This window comes from Nanorana parkeri, unplaced genomic scaffold, assembly GCF_000935625.1.
Source record: "Nanorana parkeri isolate BGI_ZX_2015 unplaced genomic scaffold, ASM93562v1 scaffold445, whole genome shotgun sequence".
Lineage (NCBI taxonomy): Eukaryota > Metazoa > Chordata > Amphibia > Anura > Dicroglossidae > Nanorana > Nanorana parkeri.
In genome coordinates this window covers 256,793-263,406 of record NW_017306713.1, presented here as the reverse complement: position 1 = coordinate 263,406, position 6,614 = coordinate 256,793, and the positions used below count along the sequence as shown (strand labels likewise).

The following is a 6,614-nucleotide window of genomic DNA, read 5'->3' as shown; positions in this document are numbered from 1 at the left end:
GGGATTTATCATTATGGGGGGAATTTATCAAAACTGGAGCAGACAAAATCTGGAGCAGCTGGCCATGGCAAGCAATCGGCTTCTTTCTTCAGTTTGTTCAGTGAAATGAAAGAGAGAAGCTGAATGGTTGTCATGCACGACTGCTCCAGATTTTGTCTGCTACAGTTTTGATAAATTCCCCTCAATGACTGTAAGTGCTTGGGAAAAATTGTAAAGAAATACTTTGCTGGGCAATGGATATTTGTTTGAGAGTTTAATACTACTTTAAGTGCAATGTGCATTTGTAGCAAGAAGCCTTAAAAAACACCCAGAACACAACAAACTGACTGGCTTTACAGTTGGTTAACATTAATTCCTTTTTGCAGTATTTAAAAAATCCCAAATGACTTGTCATATGCTGCATGCTTAGCTTCGCATCCATAAAAGCATCAAAAGAACAACATTCTCAACATAATTCCCCTTCCCGCTATTAAATAATGATGCCCATTTTATGGCAGAAGGCCATGAGGATTTGCCCATTAGCAATATAAGTACACATGGTATGATTGACCTTTTTGGCACTACACATATTCTTCTTTATATCTTTAGAGCCATATGTTTTTCTTTTAGGGAAAAAACACAAATTACACTATAAATAAATGTAAGTATGTCAGTTTGTAAATTATTATCTCTAATGAATGCCATGACCTGCCAATAGCAAGGTTGCACAAGTATGTATAGTTCCCTCCACTCCCAAAAATGGGAGATAGAGTAACTATCCCCTTTAACCCCTTTTGCTACCAATGATGTGTGCCACACGTCATGACATTGAAAAGGTAAAAAACAACAACTTAAAGCTAGGCAGGTGTAAGCTAGTTTTAAAATGTAGCTTCATATGGATACTATGTATGTAATTCATCCAGTAGGTGGAGCTCTTAGTTCCTTTTCACATGTTTTTTTTATTATACAGCCTTGTATGTAATAAGTCTGTTTTTTTTACAGAGCTCAACAGCTCAAGCTGAAATTTGTACACAGAAGTGAATGAGTCATGAAAGTGACTCATCCTTATCAGAGGGATCCAAGGTTTCAGTGCCATAGTGGCATTAGTTGCTAAAGAAATTGTTTGTTTACATCTTGCTTCCAGCCGCCGGCTACATCCCGCGGTCGGCAGCAGAATGTTAACAATGGGGAGCAATAGCCATCCTGCTATTGGCTATTTCAAATTGCAATAGACCAATAGTAGGCTGGCTATTGTACCTGCCTACTGAGCAGAGGAGCGGTCCTGAGAAAAAAAAGGGGGGGGGGGGGGGGAGGGGGTGTGTGGTTGCTTGAGAGACACTATTAACTCTCAAACAACCAGAAACTACAGTTATCCTCCACCTACTGATCCCCGTGGGTGTCGGATAACTGGGAGTTTACTGTATTAAGAATCTTATGACTGTGGGGTAAAGCACACTGACTCTCTGGGGGTGATTTACTAACCTAAACACACGCACGCACCAGGTGCGTGTGATTTTTACACAGCAAAGCGTATTTATCAACCAAAAAGTCTCTATAAGCATGTTTCTACTAATGCCATATATGGAAAAATCATGCACATGATGCATATATAATGCTGCTTCACAGTTTAGACAAAAATGGTTAGCTCATGCATTTACATTCCTGCATTCATCAACGCAAGCAACACAATGTAGAGCTAATTTACACAACATCCCCTTGGAATTCGGGGCAGGGCTTTGCACAACACACCTGCTGGGTGTGTACACACTACAAAGGTGTTTAGATTCCACCCATAGATCATGCTGGGAGGGAACACACTACAGAGGTGTATACATGTTCGTGGTGTGTTTATAAGGTTAGTAAATCAACCCCTCTGCCTTTGAGTACACCAATTGTGCAAAACCTCTTTCAATACAATTTTCTTTCCGGCTTCTAAACATAAATAATTGGTCAACCTAGGTGTTCATATTTATGTAAGCAAGGTGCCAGAGGGTGTTTGGACTCCAGTGTCTATAGGCATCTTAAAAGCCAAGGTGAATTTTCCTACTAACTCATACTTACTATATAATGCATGCACAGTAAACATACCATCCGCCTTCTGTCAGAAAAGTAAAATAATTCTTAATGGGTTGCAGACATTTTTTAGTAAGCTATAGATTAAGGCTTATGTCAGACAGGCGACCCTGACGCTAGCAATTGTGCAAATGACGATCTGTCAAAATCGCCAGCAGCAGTATTTGCTAAGAGACTGTCTGTACATATGGAATCACTCCCTCTGTAGCTGTGGCAGCGAGATGTCAATCCCAATGCCAGCGATCAATATTCAGCAGCATTCCGACCAGCGTCAGAACAAAATCTTGCTGCCTCTGGCTGCAATGGAAGCCATTCCATGGGATAGAGAGGCAGCCTCTTTAGCAATCCGGCTGCTTGCTATTTGTCTCTAGCACCTGAATTGTCTCATCTGACATTAGCCTTACATTGTATATAAGCAGTTATGACTTTAATCTCCTACCCTTATTCCAAGTTATGACTGGATTAGCACTGCCCCAGAAATCAAGCCATTATAAAAAAGGCCAACATATCTAAGTATCAGTGAAGTAGTAGAGTCACTTACCAATATTTCCTAAACTATGGTAACTTGACTTTACCACATTTCTTCAATTGCCGCAGCAGCAAAAACCCTGAAAAATGAATGATCAGTTTTAACAGTGCCCTCTGATCACATTAAAACAGATTCAACAAACATACAATGAAATTCAATATGATACTTTGTACTGGCTAGCAACAGAATCTGGTTTGCCCGACTAGAGACAAACTGCACTGACACACCTCTAACCATAATGTTGTATGAATATCTTAATACAGTCTAAGCTCCGCTAGGAAGGAGAAAATGAGATCAATGTTTACAATTTATGAACAGCACTGTAAGATATTGAAGTTGATTTCATAAAAGAACATAGGCTATTCACTTTACATCAATAACAGCCATTGGTAAAATGGGGTGAACGCAAGTACAAAATACAAAAAAATACAAAAAAGCCATTGCAAGTATCCAGAAGTTTTACTACTCAGTCATTCGTTTTCTATACTAGCTCATTAAAAGTCAGTTTCGAGTTATTAATCGCAGTGCACTTGTACTTTACCAATGAAGGCATTTTGGGGTATTTTTCCAGAAAAAGGATATATATGTAATTTGGACCACTATGCCTAAACATATTAAATCAGATTTACATGCACTCCTGTCTGTCAATCTTGTTCCTTAAACTGTATTTTGAATCTTTTTTTTTTCTACTAAAGGCCAATTTCACCCAAGAGTTTTGTGTTGTTGCTAGGAGTTTTTTCACATACTAGAAATGCCAGTAAGATATCCATACCAGAATTCCCAGCTGTATCCAGCTGACACAGGATGGTGTCACTCTACTCCAGTTTATTGCACCATCATAGAATAGGAAGAATGTGTCTATAGATAATTAGAAAAAGTTTGCTTGTATGTACAGGACTTTTTTTTAATAAAAATGCAAAAATTCCCTTCCAGAAATCTGACTGCTAACTGCAAGTCTCAGCTACTGTATGTCTTAATCTGACTTTCAGGCCCGATCAACAATCACATGATTTAAGTAGGCTGAAATAGGTTTCTACTCAAAACTAAATTTGCTTAGACCTCAAACCTACATACAGTTGTTGAAGATTTGGCCAAAAGCCTCTTTGGGGAGTTCAAAAACCAAAATGGATGGTTCTGGCACAAATGCAAACTCTGAGCTGTGGTGGCATCACTAGTGGCTAAATTTGCCATTTTATTGCAGTGCTACCATTATACTTCATAGGAGCTGTTATGTACTGTATATAGAGCCTGATGAGTAATGAATACCAACTGCAGAGCAATAAATAAAAAGGTACACTGGTTAGGAGTAAGAACTGCTATAGATAGACATAATTAGCCTTGATTTCAAATTTAATAGAACAATATCAGAAGTATTTATACAAATAGGTTCCCTGGGTTATTAGGATGGGGCCAATAACTACTTTTATACAACTTAATACACAATGATGTGCTGTAGCTTAAACTACACCAGTGTTTAGTACATATATACACATGAAGACACAGAGAATATGTAATTATAACATGTTAATCATATACAATCTATTATAGTCCAGTCAGATGAAGACAATTTATGACCGTAGGTGCCAGCTGGTCCTCATATTGAGATCTCCAGAGGTTTGAAGAGCAATAGCTTATTTAATTGACTCTTTTGTGGCCATCTTCTCTCATCTAAGATATTTTCTTTGTGTTTAAGACAGAACATTAGAACTTAAAATCAGTCCTTATACAGTTGTCAATGTAACAGAGTAAGAGCTACATAGGTAGCTGAAAGTGAATCAGTAATCAAATACAGAAATCAAGTGACCAATATCCCTGCTGTTCAAATTATTGGCCACCAGACGGTGATAATGTATCTAGTTGGAAATAACTTTGTAATATAAGCTATTTCACTATTTTGCACTTCCTTTTTTTAATTTTCCTCTTTGATATCTTTTTGCACAAAAGCTCTGCACTTTTGTGTTTTCATACACTTCAGTATGAGAGTTGACTTGCAGTAACAGATGGCTAAGCAGATATTTTAGATTGGGGGAAGAGACTGTAACACGAATAACAGAATAATGTAATAGGGCCTTTTTATCGGTACATTTAGATATGTTTTTATTCTTAATTTAAAAATGGAACCCTGAAAAACTGGAAATAGTCAGACTAGCAGGTATGAAATAGTAAGCCGTTTTATATTTTTAACCCTACAACCATTCCTAAGTCACCCTATGTTTAGAACCTGCTTATAAAACCTTAAAATAAACCAAACTAATTTCATATCTGAGTCATTTCTACAAACGTGGGAATCAATTGGGTATTAAATGAAAATATCCAATATAACATAATTCTCGTTATGTCAGGCTTATGTGGGCTACCATTTTTTTTGATTGATACTAGATGCATTGTTTCCCACATCTCCAAACTGTAAGTGGCTTCTTTCTGGGCTGCAGGTCCTAACTGAACAGCTGTGTAGGTTAGTCTAGGATGCACTAGCCTGCTAGCTTTGCGGACTAAACATTTCCCAAGGGGGTTTTTCATTAAATTGATTACCCCTTTACTAAGAATAGGCATACAAACCACTGGAAATTTTATTTTACCAAAATGCATTCGTAAAGAGACATGAATACCTCTGGGAAGTGCAAGCTGTCTGTTCTGATTGCAAACAAAGAAGCAGCAACAATATAATTAAATTCAAAATGAATTTTGAATAAGTAGACAGTAGCGGCTATTCAAAAGACCATAATAAATTATTTGCACCAGCCTCACTGAATTTAGTCAAGTTCATGTTGTATTACAGACACCATGCAAAACTGAATTGTACTACAGTATGTGTCTTCTAAATGAAAATGAATAACCTGTTAAAAAAAAAAAAAACCCAAACATGACACATTTCTGGTGGTGTGTATGAAGTCAGAAGCATTGTGCCAAATTCATGAAAACCCAGCGACTTGTTCATTGTTAGTACTGACGCATAAGACAAATTCAAACAGTTCTTATTTGCAGCACTTTTACTGTATGGTGCAATGGTTGCAACAAGATTATAAAGAAATACCGCCATATTGGTGATAAGGAAGGTGAAGGCAACAAGACCTCTTCCATGTTGGAGTAGATGTTTGATAAGTTTTTATTATTCTCCCAACTTCTCCAAATGGTTTCTCTGCCTGTAAAACTTCAACACTTCGCAGGAGAGATACTTGCAACAGTTCTGCCAGAGTTGGGACATATATATATATACACAGGGCTCCAAAAATCCACTCGTCTGTGACGAGCAGACAGTGGAGCCCGACGAGCAGCTTCCCGGCCGGCCGTTGTAATTACACGGCCGGCCGGGAGCTTAACACAGTCAAGCGCTCGATCACTTGTATCAGCATCTGTCACTGCCGTGTTCGGCCCCGAGATCCGCTGTGCCCGATGCGGCCGGGACCGGCACGGCTCTGTGACAGGAGATCAAAGGGAGTTCAGTATACGAACTCCCTTTGATCTCGGTAGCAGCATTTGACCTGTGATGTCACAGGAAACATGTGACCAGGTAGCAGGAAATAGTGGGCAGCAAACTCTAATGAATTTAGAGCTGCTATATAGTGAGAAGGAGGCTGCAAGCAGATCACACGTTTTTTCCCCAGGTCTCCCTCTGTCCATCTTCTTTTACATTATATCCTCTCTGTGTATTTTTCTCTGTATACCCTCTCTCTCTCCCACCCTGTATATCCTCTCTCCCTCCCTGTATACCCCCTCTCTCCCTGTATACCCTCTCTCTCTCTGTATACCCTCTCCTTCCCTGTATACCCTCTCCTTCCCTGTATACCCTCTCTCTCTGTGTATACCCTCTCTCTCTCTCTCTCTGTATACCCTCTCTCTGTATACCCTCTCTCTCTCCCACCCTGTATATCCTCTCTCCCTCCCTGTATACCCCCTCTCTCCCTGTATACCCTCTCTCTCCCTGTATACTCTCTCTCCCACCCTGTATCCTCTCTCTCTCTGTATACCCTCTCTCTCCCTGTATACTCTCTCTCTCACTCCCTGTATACCCACTCTCTCTCCCACCCTGTAT

The 6,614-nt window shown here is 39.3% G+C and overlaps 1 protein-coding gene across 2 annotated transcripts in view; it reads right to left on the bottom strand.

The window, feature by feature from the left end:
- FYN (FYN proto-oncogene, Src family tyrosine kinase) overlaps window positions 1-6,614 on the bottom strand; it is a 115,606-nt gene that overhangs the window by 72,479 nt on the left and 36,513 nt on the right. For both annotated transcript variants that reach the window (XM_018560284.1, XM_018560285.1), the window contains exon 2: window positions 2,594-2,660. The gene's annotated coding sequence lies outside the window, so the exon portion shown is untranslated. The remainder of the gene's footprint in view (window positions 1-2,593; window positions 2,661-6,614) is intronic.